This window comes from Pteropus alecto, unplaced genomic scaffold (assembly GCF_000325575.1).
Source record: "Pteropus alecto unplaced genomic scaffold, ASM32557v1 scaffold111, whole genome shotgun sequence".
In the NCBI taxonomy this organism is placed as follows: domain Eukaryota; kingdom Metazoa; phylum Chordata; class Mammalia; order Chiroptera; family Pteropodidae; genus Pteropus; species Pteropus alecto.
The window spans coordinates 5,569,217-5,587,073 of record NW_006431915.1 but is presented as its reverse complement, the minus strand read 5'-3'; the positions used below and the strand labels follow the sequence as shown (position 1 = coordinate 5,587,073).

General features: G+C 38.5%; 1 protein-coding gene across 3 annotated transcripts in view; it reads left to right on the top strand.

Annotated features, from left to right (window-relative positions):
- The window catches only part of LPAR1 (lysophosphatidic acid receptor 1), a 123,279-nt gene that overhangs the window by 1,534 nt on the left and 103,888 nt on the right, over positions 1-17,857 (top strand). The window contains exon 1 of one of the 3 annotated variants that reach the window (XM_015599514.2): positions 31-120. The exons of 1 other annotated variant lie outside the window; for it this stretch is intronic. The gene's annotated coding sequence lies outside the window, so the exon portion shown is untranslated. Of the gene's footprint in view, positions 1-30; positions 303-17,857 lie in introns of those variants that run through there. One more of the 3 variants, XM_006906095.2, reaches the window with a different exon arrangement.

Sequence of the window (17,857 nt, the reverse complement as noted above, 5' to 3'; positions counted from 1 at the left end):
TGGGGTGACGGCGCCCCCTGGGCGCGGAGCCTGTGACCGCACTGTGGCCTCCGTAGCTAAGCGGCGCGTTGGGGTCGCACTGTCCCGCGCCAGACGGGCTTTGTGGCTGTGCGAGTGTGGGTGAGTGTGGGTGTGCGCGCGCGCTCGCTGGTGTCGGGTGTGGGTGGGTGTGTGTGCGTGCGTGCATGCGAGCCGGCCTGCAGGAGGCGAGGCTGTCCTGGCCTCCCAAACCAACCAGTTGACCGAGCCCCGGGAGGGAAGTTGCCGCAGCCGGGCCACCGGCCCTCCTCTCCCCCAGCCAGGTCAGTGCGTCCCGGGGTCCGCCCAAGTGACACGTAGGTGGCCTCGGGTTACCTGGGACTGGGTGGGAGCACGGGAAGGCTTGCCGGGGGCGCTCAAAATTCCCCCAAAGCCGCGTCCGGGTGGACGTGGACCGCTGGGGGTCCCTGGCCCCGCAGCGCGGAGCTCTGGGACCAGTTGCTTCTCACTGACGACTCAGTAGTTTCTCCCGGTCTCAGAACTTTAAACTTAAGTTTCTGTCCAGACGCTTAACAAACACGCTTAGCAAGTAACTGGAAAATCTAAGGCAAGGGAGGGACCTGGCTTTGAGTTGGTTGTTTTGAAATCAACAGGCTTGTTTGGTTTGTGTAGGATTAGTTTGTATTGAATGGATGTGAAATTTATTCTCTCTCTCTCTCCTTTTCCCCCCCGTGCCATTTGGCCTTTGATGTGTAAGAATGACGGCATCCTGGACTTGTTGCCTTCGGTCTGGGGCCCGGGATTGTTGCTCTTTGCTACTACGTCTGCTCTTCTTTCTTTCATGTCCTTTTTGTTGAAATCTATGGATTCTTCGTAAATGTGGGTTTCCAGCGAGTGCTCACTTGTTGAAGTTTCACTATGAATGCGTTGTTTCCCATTGAAGTAGATACGTATTTGCAAACGTAATGTTGAAAACATGTAACTGCAGTTATTAGAGCAAAATCCTCTATTCCTTCAGGCTCTAACAGTCTGCTTTTCACCAATTTGCATAAGTGTCGTTTGCTGGGCTTAAGTATAACTGTGAAGTGAGAAGTCTGTGCATCAAACCCTGCAATTCTGGTTAAAGGGAGACTGCACTGGGAAACTGCTAAATTCTCGGAAAGAGATATTTTCCCCTGTCAAATAGAAGAGTAAGCCCCAAGGAAAAAGGGTGTGTACTGAAGTTCTGGCTGTTTGGAACAACTAAATTGCATCACACACACACACACACACACACACACACACACGTCCAGTTGTTTCAGCCCCTGATTCTCCAAATTGGGGTAGGAGTGAGTATAACAATACAAAATTGTTAATAACAACTAGCATTATAAATGTGTTAAGGCTGCATTTTTCTTGATAACTTTTTAATTTGAGGATAAAGAAGCCGAGAAGCATGAGAAAGTAGTGTGTAGCTGGAAGGCACGGGCCAAGGTGCCATGCAGGAAGACTGGGTTGTCATAATCCGAGCCCGAACGCACGCCGCGTCCCCTAGCGGTGCGACCTTAGCCAGTCAGGTCAGCTCGTTAGTTTCCGTCTTGTCCTCGTCTGGAAAATGGAGGGGTTTGATGATCTTCGCAGTTCTTCCCACTCTCCAAGTAACTGGAAACTGGTGGGTGGTTATCCCATGTTAAAACAGTAGGAAAGGGTTAAAGGGAAGTGTGAAGGGTTAGTCCAGGAGGGAAGTGAGAGGACAAGAAGGCCAAGAAGGTGAAAGAAAACCAGCAGTAGGCGATGCCTGGAGGGGGAAGAGCCTTGAGCTGGAAGTCAATTTTTCTCTTTTTCTCTCTTCCTCCACCAGGGTATCAGTAATACTCCCCACACCCTCGGGTCCATCTCCCATTACCTTTATTATTTAAAATGTGTAAACCTAATAAGTTGTAAAATTGAAGGAATGAAGGTGATCTCTACAGCTGACCTGTACTCCTTCCATATTTGCTTCCTGTCTTATGGAGTCAGCAGCTGCCCTGTGCTGTGGGCCCTCAGCCTGGATCTCAGTATCCCCGTGAATGATGGGGGGAAAGAACAGAAGTGAGAATGTGGGAGCCCTTTCAACAACTTGCATTTTGAAACTTCTATTTCAATTTGAAGTTAATTTTTTCCAAAGGGTAATCTGATTTAAAAAATTATACCGTAATTTTCAAGATTTTACGGAATCTGTTCTGTTAGACCTACTGGAAAATTGAAAGAAAGTAAAACTCTTACTTGCTAAGTCTTTTTAATACATGATGGTATTCGGTACGACAGTAATTTTTAGGGCCAGAAATCTTATTTCAAATAGTAAGGCAAGTTGCAATCTGGGCAGAATACACTCCATTTTCACTGGGAAGCTCCAAGTATTCAGTAAATAAGACTTTTGAAATTTAGTTTGAGGTCAAGATTTTAATGTCTGTGCTTGATGTGCAACCTGTCTTTCTTTTCTCTATTTTTTCTGGTACCGATATACACACTTGAGGAACATGATTTATTTTAAAAGTGAACTGTGATATAATAAAAACTTGAACATACGTTCTCGGTTTAAAGCCTGAAAGTCTGCTCTGGCCCTGTTAACTCAGCATCATACTCCTGATCAGTCTCTTATTTTTACCCGTCGTGTTGCCCCACAAGTCCCTACTGTGTAATTATTTCACTCTTTAATGGAGAGCTGTTACGGATGTCTTAGAGTTGAGGGAAAAGGAGGAAATTTTAATGCAATAAGCAATTCCTGAATTCCTTCTCTAGTGGCAGATATAAGGATGATGAAAAGGAGGCTCTGGAAAGAGAGCCAGTAAGAGGGAAAGCACGCAGCTAACTGCAGTATGTAGCAGCTGGATTGGATAACTGAGCAGCAGCCTGGCATGAAGAACCGTGGCGTGCCGGGGAATGGAAAATTAAATTCTGACTTAGGGGAAGACTTCACAGAAGGGATAGAAGGATGAAAATGATGCGTCTTTTAAAAGACGAATGTTGGGGGCTGAACATGCGATTGGAGTCCGGGGTAATGAAGGCTGGAAAGATATCAGGTAGTAAATTACGGGGGGAACTTGGATGTTATTTTAAGGAGCTGTGCTCCATAGGGATGGGGCGGGGGAAAGTATTAGTTAATCTCAAGATGTAAGAAGACACTAAATAACATTTTGGGGCATAGTAAGGGGTGACATGATTGAGAGGTGACTGGACTTTTATTCTGTTAAATTCCATTGTAACTCATGGCTAATGAGTTAGGGCATTGCTGCCAGTTAATCCAGATTATATAAAGTTTCAGAATAAGTGAATATGTGGTTTCTCTTCCCATATTTCCTCCAACTTGATGCTGCTCTTTGTACTTTTCAGACATTTAACTCAGTAAAAATTAATGATGCTATTGTGTTATGTCTAGACCTTCTGAGGCCTTTTGAGCATGTGGGTTAAAATCACTCTCCAGGCACAGAGCTGAGCAAGAAAGCATTTTGTTTTGTTTTGCTTAGGGTAGGGCCTGCTGGTTAATGCTAATTTAAACATGCCTCCAATGACCACCAGCATTCTTGACCATGTTTATGCTATACATAGTATTTAACCACAGTGGTTGAATATTTGTAGCATAAAAGAGAAAGAATTATTATTAGTTTGGAAGTGGAGTCAGTGCCCTGGTAAAGGACAGGGGAGGTGGGGAGAGATCCGTATCCTGAGTACTGCACCGAGGGCTGACTCGACCCTGAAAATTCTTAACCTCCAATAGAAGTAGCTTGCTCAATACTGTAGACTAATACTTCTTTAAGAATCTTCTTTCTGGTCATCTGCTCCTCCTGCTGTCTCCCCCTCTTCACCCCAGTCTCTGGAGCTAAGGGGTCTGGCCAGTTATCTGTTAGAAAGACTCTGGTGGGATCCATTTGGGAGAAGCACTTAGCAGCTCCGGGTTTCCTCTCACCAGCAATACCTCTGTCACAGGTGGAATGTGTAGCTTGTCAGCTGCATGTAGAGGGTGGAGCTGATTTGGGTAAGTGTTCTAACTGCCCTTGAATCTGAAGATGCTGGGATACAAGGAGACATAATGAAAGGAGATTAGGGCAGCTGCCTTCTACTGTCTTCTGAATACAGTTTGAATGAATGATCCAGCAGTTTAATTTTCAGCAAGAGAACTCGGGTTTGGCATGTTTAATCAATTAATTAAATTAATTAAGTATAAGGAGCCCGAGGTTAGTATAGTTTATTTCTTAGAAGGATACATTTTTGTTTTTGATTTTTTTGGCGAGGGGGATGGGGTGAAGGGAGGCGTGGTGGTGGTGCTGGTGATTTTATTTAAATTCCTTGGCATTTGTTTCAGCAGATTAGTGTGATTTCAAAGTAGCATTGTTGTTCATTATTAATGAGTTATGGGGGTGGGGTAAAGAAAATTGAATATTTCATATTCAGTAGATATTTGTTGCAGCTACCATGTCCTGGGGAACAGTAGAAGACAAGGCATGTAAAGCCCCTTCTCTCAACGAGCTCGCATTCCATCAATATTATGTTGACAACAGAGGTTCTTATGAAATCCCTTCAAATACGGAGCATGTTTGTTGCGCTCTTCTTCAACTTTAGGAATGTTTTTTTCAAACTCATCTCAGCATTTCCAGGTCACTTAGCTTTTCCGGCTTAAACAAGTGAAGAAGAAGGAGACAACTTGGTATTCTCATCTTTTTTTTTTTTTTTTTTTTTTTTTTAGTTTGAAATGTTTTGCCCAGATTTACCTGTTAGTTGTCAAGTGTAGAGACAGACGTAGCTATTGTCTTATCTGTAATGCTGGCTTGCTTCCATCTCATTTTGGATAGTTTTAAATTTGACACAACTTATATTTGAATTTCTATATTCATTGTATGACTTGCTTCCTAGAATAATCCAAATCTAGTGTTCGTGGGAAGTCAGACCTATTTTGAGGTCACCCTATCACACACAGTGCTTTGCTTCATTAATGCATTTTACTTAACTTGCTTAAATTACTCAGAGATGTGAACACAATAGAAAGTGTTTTAACCAGAAAAAGGTAGCTGCATTCATTTATGAAAATGTATGGTTTTCTAATGATTCAAAAATATAAATGTAGGTAAAATAAATGTGATAATCACCCTCTGCCACTTCATCCTTACTCATCTAATGTAACCCCTTCGTCATCAATTTGTTACATAGCCTTCCATACTTGTCCCTTTGCTTATAGAAACCTACAAAAATGTTAGTGTTTATTTGTATTTATATGAGCGTGGGATGTGTGTGTGTGTCTGTTTAAATATGTCCATATTTATATTTATCTTTGCGTGCGTGTATGTCTCTGTGTATCTTTGTATGTGTCTTTGTGTGCACGCACTCCCTCCTGCCTCCATTCTCTTTGGTTTTAGAGAGGCTGTTATTGAGGCCGCCACCGTGGGTCAGGGTTTCAAGTCCAAAGATCTTACATGGTTCTTCATGAATCGGTGCAGCATGATATTACTCAGTTAAGAGTTCTTGTCAGAGAGATATGAATGTCTGGCTGTTATGAACAGGGAACAAGAAAACTACTTCCAGCTGTGTGACTGCCAGGACAACAAATATCATTGCAGAGAATGTTATTTCCACAGGGACTCTGCTTCATCTGGATCTCGGGTGAAGGGAGGAGGGGCATTTTGGAGCACGTATTTGGCATCTGCAAACCTTTTGTTGCCAGGCCTTCCGTGAATGCCTTTTTTCCCACCTGTCAACCATTTCTGGAGCAGAGAAGGTAGCTGGAGTTACTCATTATAGGCAGTTTTCATTGTGGGGGTATTAAACAAGGACCCCCTTAGGAGTCAGCAGGCAGCAGAGGATAGGGTTGGGGGGTGTTCTTACTAAGGGGGTAGGTAATACAGCTGAAACAGAGTTGCCTTTTGTTAAGGGGTTGCTTTGCCATCTTGGATTATAGTTTGTTGGGAGAGGGATTATTGTCATGTCAAGAAAATGAGGTGTTCATTCTATACCCAGTATTTATTGTAGTCCCACAAAACTTTCCTTACTTTCTTTGTAGACACAGAGACTTACATTTTCAAAGGCTGGGGCAGGATGACTGAGTTTTTCAAATTCACTAGTGACTTTATATGACACTCTGTCAATACAGTTTGATGCTGAAATCTTTGAGCACCGCAGTGGTTTAGACCTTGTGCTTGACTAAAGGACACTAAAATAACAGATTTAAAAAAGAGGAAGAAGAAAAACAACCACCAAGAAAGTATGGTCCTTGCTCTCAAGTAACTCAAACATGGAGAGCCGTGCATACAAATGCGTAAGATCAGGCAGACAGTGATAAATCTTGTAAACCGGGGTTTAAACAAGGTACTGTCTGAATATCTGAGGGCGGAGAGAGTAACTCTGCTTTGGAGTAGAGGAAAGGTTTGCAGTAGGATTCCTTCCTCAATGGACGAGTTGTCCGAGAAGCTCATTCCACACACAAGAAGAATAATTAAGGAAGGCCCAAGTGCTGCATGTGAGGGACAGGTTACAGTCTGTGACAGAGTGGTGGTAATGTTTTGGGTCAGTCTTGAAAGGCCAATTGGAGGGTGCTGGAAGCTGTTGGGGAAATAAAAGGGCACGTTGATGTCATTAACAGGAGAAGGGACATGAGAGTAGGATTGTTCTAGCAAGGCACGTAGGCAGAGATTTTCAGCTGGTAGCTGGAAAGTCAGCTTAGCAGTACTCAGGGTTAATTGTCATATGTCAAAGTTAATACAGTCATGTGCCACTTAACAATGGGGATATGTTCTGATAAATGCATCATTAGGCAATTTCGTCATTGTGCAAATGTCATAGAGTGCACTTACACGGGCCTAGCTGGTACAGCCTACTACACACTTAGGCTATAAAGTATAGCCTACCACTCTTAGAATATTATGTTACTGTACTGAATACTGTAGGCAGTTGTAGCACAATGGTATTTGTGCTTCTAAATGTAGAAAACATATAGTAAAAAAAAAATAGGTATAAAAGGTAAAAAATGGCACACCTGTGTAGGGCACTTATAAATGGAGCTTGCAGGACTGGAAGTTGCTGTGGCCAAGTCAGTGAGTGAGTGGTGAGTGAATGTGAAAGAAATTACTGTACCCTGCTGTAGACTTTATAAACGCTGTACACTTAGGCTATACTAAATTTATAAAACAACGCGAGATAAAATCAAGCACAAGAATAAGCATGAGATGTATGAATGAGGCTGCTGCCAGTGTTAACACGGCGTACTGTTTTACAGCAAACTTTTTTATGAGTAGAAAGTATACTCTAAAAAGTATAGTGTAGTAAATACATACACCTATAATATAGTCATTTTTTAGCATTATCAAGTATTACATGCTGTACATACTTGTATGTGCTGTACTTTTATATGACTGGCAGTGCAGTAGGATTGTTATCAGCATCACCATAAACATGAGAGTAATGCGTTGTGCTACGATATTATGTCAGCTATGATGTCACTAGGCAATAGAAATTTTTCAACTCCATTATAATCTTATGGGACCGTCGTTGTATATACAGTCTGTGGTTGACCGAAATGTCATTTATGTGAGACATGACTATACTAGTGAAATTTATGTGATAAACTGAAGAATGGATAGAGTGATATATATGTGGTTTTTTAAAAAAATTATTTTTGTTACACCCCCCATGTTTATTGATTACAATCGACAAATAAAGTTGCAAGATATTTAAAATGTACAACATGATGATGTGATATATGAATATACTGTAAAAGGATTCTGTCCATTGATAAACTTGATGCTTTAACATGGACAAGACGCATTTTGCTTCTTTACATTATTTTTCTTTCTAGCAGGTGATTAAGTTAGTTTTATAGGTTATCAAACATTCATCGACCATCTGGCTTTTCTTGATGAGGTGGTACTGAATGGTAAAAAGGACATGGAGTTTCAGCTTGATGTTTCTCTGGAGTGAAGAAGAGTCTCTAAAACAATTCATTCCAGCAAAGGCAAAAAAAGGAAAGAAAAAAAATCCTGAAAATAATTGGAAGACTGGTGGTAATTTGGGGGCTGAGAGGAATTGCAATTGCAAATATAGTTTTAATTTACTGCATGACTAATGGCAGTTAGTGTCCTGGCACTGTCATTTCTACTGTTCAAGACAAGCCGAAAAACTTCTCAGAAAAAATTTGAAAACCCCAGTAGCTTAAAGATCAGATTTTGAGAAACTCCAACAGATTTGTCAGAGATTTTATTAAATCTGATCAAGTAAATTGAAGTTTTAATTACCTAATTAAGGTAAAAATAGGATATAGTATAAATGCTCTTTGCCTGGTTAAAAAAATACCTTTGCCAATGAAAAATGTATTTCCAGTTCAGATAATTATATTGGCATGTCTTCTTGAGTGTAAGATAAAACAAAAATAAATCTGCTCTTAGTCTTTTTTTCTTCCAGGCCATTACGATTCTTTAAAATTATGCTCATTTCCGTTTGATAGTAAAAGCAGTACGTGCTCATTTTAGAATTTGGAAGTACAGAAGACTCATCCATAGTTCTACCACGGAAGAATACTTCCTTATTCCACTGGGGGATAATTTCTTGCAGTTGTAAAAATATTTGATTTTGCTGAATATTTAATAGCATTCTGCTGTGTATCATAAATACACATGCCATTAAAATCTATTTCATTTTAAATTTCCAATGGCTACTCAAGAGTTACTTATATCTACACAATATTTAATATGTATCATATTAATCACTCGCTATCTCCATTCGCTTCTTTTCTGCCTCAGTAAAGGATCTGTGTTTCTCTGTCCATCTTTAGGTGCTGATGTTCCCAGAGTCCTATCCTTACTCTAAGCAATCTCCACGAACTTACCTACACAGTAAACTGGTTTCTAGGACTTTGCCATCAGCTTTTCCTTCTCCCTGGGGTTATCTATTCCCAGGTATCCATGTACTTGCTTTCATGTCTTAATTCAAGCGTCACCATCTAGTAAGGCCTTCTCTAATTAGTATATTTTAAATTGTGTGACCCTTTCCATTGCCTGATATTTTCTTCTTCATCATATTTATTTTCTTTTGACTTCTTAGATTAGGGAAAGTATTAATTTTTAAAAATTTATTTACTGCTGTTTACCCATTGTTTAGTATAATACCTTGCACATAGTAGAACTCAAATATAGTTACTATCTACTGAGCTTATTATAGTAAATAATATGTCTTGACTGCATGAGCTATACAATCTGGTGAAAGAGACAGCCTCTAATCAAGTAACTCCAAGTGTGGCTGGAATTAGCGAGACAAGCAGGGTGTCCTGGAAGAGTATAACAGGGAGACTAACTTTGTCTGGGAGGAGTGAGGAAGATTTCTCTGAGAAAATGGCATTTATACTGAGGCTTGAAAGATGAATTAGTTAGTGAAATTGGGGGTAAGAATGGAGGGGGAAGGTGACTTTGGTCTGTTTCTCACTTCTTGAGTTGAAATTAGATCATTTGTTTTAAATGATGAAATTATTTAAGGGTAAAAGATGACCAACTTAGTTGGCATTTTTGGTGTGTAGTAGTCCATTTTCAATAACTAAAATAATCATAAGTAAATAATCAGCAGGGGTGAGGAATTTTCATGTAAAAGGAGCAATGTTTTAAAAATGGAACTAGTTTAAATTCTGTTTTACGCTAATATAAATCACTGTAAAAATTTAAAACAGTTCAGGGAAAGTAATTCTTGTTAATATCTGACTTCACTGGGAATACTAGTGGTTCAGTATGACTTGGCTTAATATTGCCTTATTGTATACACGTAACTTTTGCATAAATTGTTGGTTTTATTCATCAGGGTAACTAAGTGAGGTTTGTACAGTTTCTATTTCTTGTTGACTAAGGATTTCTGTGTCCTGATGCTTGAAAAGAGCATGATTTTCTCTAGGTGACAAGTATTGATATATTTATTAATTCAGCTACTAGAATAATATCATTCACATCCTCTATGTCCTGATTCTGTACTTGAGCTGTCATAGGCTGATAATGATCCTTTAGTCTCTCTCTACAAATAGGTTTTTGTCAATTTCTTTATAGCAATTTTTATGTGTTAACATAATATTAAATACATAAAGGTTCCTGTTAGGCCTCTACTATGTGTTAATATAAAATAGCCCTCTATGCATTTGGGACTATAGTCTACCTTTTTCCTGTTTTTAATGTTGCCAATCCTCTTTTCTTTTTTTTCTTTTTTTTGTCTTTGTCCGAAATGGCTTCACTCATCTTTCTGATTTTAAACTTTTGGTGTCATTTTATTTAATATATTTTTGCTTGTAAACAACATTTAATTGATTTAACAAACTTCTGATAGGGAAACATTACTTTTACATTTATTGTTATAACCAGTATATTTGATCTTTATTCTTACCCTTGAGCTTTCTTTGTTACAAAAGCTACTATAGCCTTGTGTAGAAAAGCCAAGTCTAGTTTTCAGTTTTATTAGTGATTGCCTTTATGTTTCAAATACATTTATAAGCCTATATTTTCCTGGTTCCCAAAGTCAAAGAATAAGTAACTTTCGATCTCACTTCTCTGCACAATAACAAATTTAATATGCCTTTATTTTTCTTGCCTTCTTATCTTTTCCCAATTTTCATATATATAAAACATTTTTATATATTTCACCTCATAACTTAAATTTTAAGTATGGACTTTATATTTTGTATTCTATTTTGTAATAAAATCTGCAGCAATATTTTGTGTGTATCTATAATCAATTTTGACCTTCATTAACACTTGGGGCCATTTAGGCCTCTTACTTTGGCTGGCTTGACAGGTGTTTCTTGTGTAGTTAGGGGATGTCCTCATTTTTATCTGGTCAATTCTATCTTCTGCATTTCTGAGTTAGACTCGAGATTTTTCATACACTTATCAGAGCGTCTGTCTTGTTAAAATTCTAAGGGTACAATGTGCATCATTCAGATTCATGTGGTCCAAGAATGTGCTTCTTACTCATCCTTCACAGAGTGTAGTGGAAATAATGCCTTGATTTTGGATTTTCCTCCTCTCTCTTTCTAGTACTGTTGGTCAGGTTTTGCCACTTTGTGCACCTTCTTAAGCATTTTGATGAGAAGTTGGAATAATTATATTGGGACATAAGTTCAGTGGCTTTCAAACTTTTTTAAACCATGACTTATAGTTAGAAATGGTTGTGCTTACATGAATAAAACTAGAGTTTCATAGCATTTTTCCCCCTTATTTTTTCTATCATAACCTATACTTTTCATTAAAAAGAAGTACCGATCATAACTCAGAAGTTTTGAACGCTGATCTGGTCATGAACTGCAGTTCGAAAAACATTGATCTACTCTGTTGCTATTCTATGTAGAATTAGGATCATTTATTATTCAATATATCCTTGTTATGTACAGTACCAGTTCCTGTGCTGGTATCTGGGAATAGAGTGGTAAATAAAGCAATCATCATTAGTGGAGGCATGAAGCATGGACTGTAGTGGGAAGGAAGATAGTGACCAGATAATCACCGAAGCACATACATACAAAATGTGATAAATGCTCCAAGAGAAGAGAATAGGGAGTTTCAAAAGAGATTAAATGGGGAACCTCATCTGACGTTAGGGCCATTCAGGATTTCCTACGGAAGTGACATTCGTTTAGGTCTGCAGATTGAGAAGGGATTAACTCTGCAAAGGAACATGGTGGAGTGTGCGTAAGATTGTAGAGTCATGGGAGAGAATTGAGCAACGGGAGCAAGAGTACTGGAAGTGAATGAATGACAGATGGAAGACTGTCCTTTTTGTTTGATGATTTGGCATTTTTCATGATACTTTAATGGGACTTCCTGTTTGTGGCTCTTTAAATTTTTCACTCGACAACAGTCCAATAGGAGTAGGGAGTATATTTTTGGGAGGTGACTGTAAGTATGTTTTGAAACAGTTTTTTATTAAGCAATTTTGTGTATTGCTAGATAGTAATAGCAACTATTTATTGAAGATTTACTCTGCATTAGGAACCTACAAAACTCTGCATAGATAGAAGTAGTTTTGGTTGGATTAATAAATAGTCTTATATAACGTGGTTACTGATTTAGTAATTATGCATAATTTGTAAAATGTAGAATGCAGAAATTTTGGTATGTGAAGACCAGATGATTGGATATTTCTTGGTGATTTCTTTAAACATAATGGTTTGTGATCGTCGCTGTTAGGATTTTTACTTTTTATTTACTTATTTTTGCTATTGTAGAATTTTAGGATGCATTCCTTCTCTCACTGTTTTAAAGCTATGTATGTAAGAATTTTAAAAAATATTTTAAGTTGGAAATTCATAAAGTCGGTTTGAGACTAAATGAGACATGAGACTAATGTTTGAGACTAATGAGGCCATGATTGAAGTGCCAGTTTACCCCCTGCTGTCCATAGGGCCTCTGACAGTACCCAACCTTCCCAGGCCTTCAGGTGTTTGTCCTAAAATAGAGGACATGGAATCAATTTGCACAAATCGTTCTCCCCATGTATTATTCAATGCTAATTATTTTCAGCTTTGCTCTGGCTGTTTAATCTTCAAAGAAATGATGATCCCATGCCATTGAACCAATTTAGTCTGATGAACTTAGACTAAACATGAGAGAACTCTAGCTTTTGGCCTCCTCATGTATATTGTAAAGGAAGGCTCAGGTGGCACAAACACCTTCAGATGGTACAACACCACTAATGCTTCTCTTGGAAACATGGCAGAGTGGGCAAAAATTAGGACTCTCCTGAGCACATACTTAAGACATGAACATAGTAGTTTGTAGTTTGCCCATAATTGACTTTAATTTTTTTAACCTTTCAGATTCAGCAAAGATGAAAATATCATTATCTTAGGTTTATATGCTGGATGCTTGCTTTGGGGGAAATATGCAGTGTCTAAATTGTATATAATCCATATTTTATAAAAACTCATTGAACAATGAGTGATGTTATTTCAAAGAGATTTAAAAGGCTGAGGAATCATGGAGGATGAATTCAGTTTCAATGGCTATTTCAAGTTTAAGGAATATTTGATAGAAATGAGTTTTATGTGGAAGGGAGTATAGGGTACTTGGTAAATTGGCTTTTCTTACCAGTGAATTAAATCATTTGATCTGATACATTATTTTTTTTTTTGTAATTTTAAAACTTTTATAATTTGAACACTTTAGTCTACTTGTTCTTATTTCTGAGGAAAATATATTTGAGGAAAAAAAGATAAGACGAATGCTTTTTCTATTTGAGTTCTACCTAATTCTTCATTCATAATAAATATTTATTCAGGAAGTCCAAGTAACTGGGGTATTTTACTTATTTTACTTATTGCGTATTGGTGTCGACTTATTAATTTATATTCCTTTATTTGCTGTTGAATATCTTTCTTTTTTAAGCTAACACTGTTTGGAAACCTGGCCAGAACCTCAGGCTCCTGATCTGCGGCAAGGCAAAGGCAGGTCTCAGCATTTGGGATCATAGGCTGGTAATAGGCACAGGTATTGTTCAAGGCTAGTACTAGAAATAGGTCAGGTCAGAAGGGGTTGGGGTCATGGGGTTAGGTCAGGTTCAAGTCAGACAAAGCCAGGAAGAGTCACAGAGTGTTCCGATGAGCTAAGGAAAGGCATTCTGGAGAAGTTGTGTGGATGAAACTTGAAAGCTCCCTAAAGGAATTTTATTTTCGGAGTAGGGAGCCTCAGTTGAACTCCTCTGCTTGTTCAAGGGAACCTCAACACTCATGCAGGGCTTTGTCACCATGACCTTGGGAAACAGAGTCTCAGCAACTCTTCAAGCATTTGGCCACCTCAAAGTAGAGGACCAGGAATTACAAATTCTTATCTGACTGAAGTATGAGGGACCTTGTTGAAGACATTTTCTAGGAGCAAGAACTAGCCTGCGTTACATGTCTATATTCTGTAAGAGATTTATTCTAAAACATATTTAACATTCCATTCATTTGGGGGAAAAGTATTATCTCTGGCCAGTAGCAGTTATGACTGAAGTTAGTGGACAATCTGGGGCTTATTCTAATACTGGGAGAATGCACAAAGTTATTTACATACCAAAGTCTCTTCCTTTTTCCTTCTTCCTCCCATTTTGATGATAGAATAACGTAGCAGATAAAAATTATTCAGTAAACACATCTTAACAGTATTTAAAACTACTCAAGTCATTTAAAATATTTGTTTTATGTAACAAACTGCTCATAATCTTAAAAATGTTTTCAAAATTATTTTTTAAAGCATGTTATGGCAGTATTTAAGTAAACAAACACTCATATTTGCAGTTCCCTAATGTAATATATTTTTCATTTAATCATGTTAGTTTTTGGCCTCTTTTCTTTATGGTCTATTTTATGGGCTACTTCTGCTTAGAGGCAACAGATGTGTTTTTGTTCTACTGACTATTTTCTATCTACTGTTATATGTGGCAGTACAATATGAATCATTATATTTTTAATAAACTAATAGTAATCCATTAAGTTGTTAAACTATTGTCCATTCAACCATTGTCCTGTTTTGGGGCATTTAGTTTTATTTCTCATTTCTTTGCTATTTTAAAAAACACTGCATGCAGCAGCTTTCTATGTAATTTTCTGAGACTAAGAGTGTGATTACTAATTTGAGAGTAATATCATTTGATTTCTGAGTATATTTAAAAGGTTATTAAAAAACTTTTTAAATTACAAAAGTAATATGTGTTCATTGTAGAAAACAAAGAAAAATATAAAGAAGAAAAGAAAGTAGCTATAATCTCCACCTGTAGCTCGCCATTGTCAGTATTATGGGATATTTCCTTTTAATATTTCCTCCGTACATTTTATATGGTTGAAAACCTACTGGGTACAACAAGTATCTTGTTCTTTGTCTTAATAGTATGTCATAATTAGTTGGGACCTTTATTCAGTAGCTCTGCCTCCCTGCAGTGAGCTCTGGTGCGAGGCTTTTTCTGCATTGCAGATGATTTCTTTAGGGTAGATTTCCCAGTTACAGAATTTATGCCTGAAGGTGAGGGATGATTTTTATGACTAGTGGTGAGAAATGATTAAATCCATTTCCAAAACAGTGATAACACTTCATACTCCTAGCAGCAGAGTTTGGGAAAATGTAAAGATACAAGTTTGTATGAATGAAATGTGGATTTTTGGAACTTGGAAAATGATTGGAATAACAGGAAGCTTTATAATGACACCGAGTGGAACTGCCCCAACCTTGCTAGTGGATATGCTTCTCCCTACTGCAGTGATACCCTCCTCTTGTCTACGGTTTTGTATTTTGACAAAGAACATCTTCTCAAGCCTTCCTTTGGTCCTCCTGTACCCTTTGAGGGTGAAGATTTGAACATGCCGTAAACTATTTTGGTTTTAACTACATTCACTGTGTCAACTGATTGTGGCATATTCCTGGTTAATGTAGTTCTGAAAAAGAACTACTGGAAAAGAGAACGAGTACTCTAAAAATGGATAACAAAGAAGTAAAAACTAAATAGTATTTATACCTGTACTTGTTTAGTATGTATTTGTCATGTTGGTCCCCAGAAGCTTTATTTTCTTCCAGATGCTGGCATTGAGGTCAGGGACCACTTTTGCTCTTTGGGGGAAATTGAGTTAGCTTCCTTAAGAAGTCATTTACCATTTCATCTGTAACGGGAAGTAATCACATGGGATACAGTTTTCAATTTGATGTTCAATTAATGAATGATCATTTATTAGATTTGAGATAAAAAAGTAAGAGGAAGACCTTATCTTCAAAAAGCTCACAAATAGTAGAGGTGCAATAAATGCAATGCTAAAGTTAGTTCCTTCTGAAGATAAAGAAAAGGACTTTAGGAAGCACAAGAAGGAAGTGAAGATAAAGTAGGAGTGTGAGTTTAAGCAAAGGCCAAAGCAGAGGATCCACCTCGGTGTCCTATCCATGTATTAGAAAAGGGAAACACATTTCACTCTTCTTACTAGCAGTTGACATGAAGAGGGGACACATTCAGCTGTATGATCCAGATCTGAGGATGATGACTAAACAAGGGGCACGACTGTTCATGGTACTGGGAGGAGACAGGATTTTATCTGTGGTTCTTTAAACATTAAATATGTTAATGTAATGAGCAATGTCTTCAAACACAATCTTTACAATGAATATAACAGTGGAGTTTTAAAAAAATGTTGCTCAATATAGGTCAATGGCATAATACCAAAGCTTATCTCAGTAAAACAATTCTGTAGGAGCCAAAGCAAGACAGTTCAGACGAGTAGCTCTTTGCTGGTGTGGCTCTGTCCAAGGGTAGACATTCCACATTCCTTGTGAGATAATGGGCTAGATTTCTTTCAGGATATTGCTTATGAATGTTATTTCTCGCAAAAGAATATTTTTGGTAAGTATTGAGTAGCAGTGAGTTCAGGGTTATACAACTCAACACTGTCCTTTTCTCATAGTCAGTTAAGTGGGGATCTGTGTGCTTTAAGTGTCAGCCCCACTGACATGAGGGAGTAGCAGGGACGAGGATCAGCCATGACCACAGGTATTTGGGCTATGGGAGTACCCACAGGCATGTTCTGTGGTCTTTTTACTTCAAGGAGTTGAAGGAAGAAAAATGAAGTCTCTGACATTTTATGCCTTTGGCTAGAGTTTGCAAAACTGGCAGTCTGTGTGCTAAATGAATTTGGCCCCATATGGCTCAATACAAGCTTTTAAAAAGTGACACAGACAGGTAGGCATCACGATTGGTTCTAGTGCAAGCATAGTTTCAGTATCATGCGAATTTAAGATTGTTTTCACTAGCTACTTTATTTATGTTACCTGGTTGGTCCCTATGGGTATTTGTGTTTGTGACACCTGCCAAATTATGGTCACAGTATAATGTGAAGAATGTATGAGTTTCAGAGGCAGTATAGAACAGATGGTGATTAATGCGGATGGGGAGGAAGGTCAGAAGAGGTTTCATTGAGAGGCGAATCTGAGGTTGGGACTGGAAGGACGAAGTGCATATATACCAGGCATAGAGTTTGGACAAGTGAGGGTATTCCAGAAAGAGCAAATTGCATGTGCAAAGACAATTGTGTGGATCATCGTTATGTGTTAGGGGAGTTCTAAATAGATTTAAAGTGTGGGAGCTTAATGAGCAAGCGAGGTTATAGCTGAAGTGGGAAGTAGCTGGAGAACTCAGTATCCTATACTTGAGGAGGTTGGACTTAAGGCAGTGGGGAACCATGGAAAGGTTTAAAACAGCATTGGCATGCTAGATGGATTTCAGGAAGATTATTCTTCACACAGCCATATGAAATGGTGGTAGGTGGAAATGACTGGAATAGGGGGAGATAATTAGGACCCGAATTAAGCCCGTGATAATGGGTTTGGAGAGAAGAAGGAGGAAGATGAGAAAGATATTTAGAAGGAAGAATTGACAAAACTTAGTAATTTAGATATGGTAGGTGAGGGAGAGGGAGAGGGAGAAGTAATGGCGAATGGATGGTGATTCCATTGACTAAGACGGCACAGTAAGAGAGAGCGAGGGTATTGGAGGTGTATGAGTTTGCTGGTTCTGCCATCACAAAGTAGCACAGACGAGGTGGCTTACACAATGGAAATTCTTCTCACAGTTGTGGATGTTGGAAGTCTAAGATCAGAGTGCCAGCTGGGTTGGTTTCTTCTGAGGCCTCTCTTCTTGGATTGTTAGATGGTCATCTCCCTGTGTCTTCACATGATCTTTCCTCTGTCTGTGTGCATGTCTGTGTCCAAATTTCCTCTTCTTGTAAGGATACTACTCATATTGAATTAGGACCCACCTTAATGACCTCATTTTAACTTAATTAACTCTTTAAAGACCATATGTCCAAAAAGATCAGATATTGAGGTACTTGAGTTTAGGACTTCAACATGTGAATCTTTAGGGGACACAAATTAGCCCATAACTGGAAGAATGAGGAATG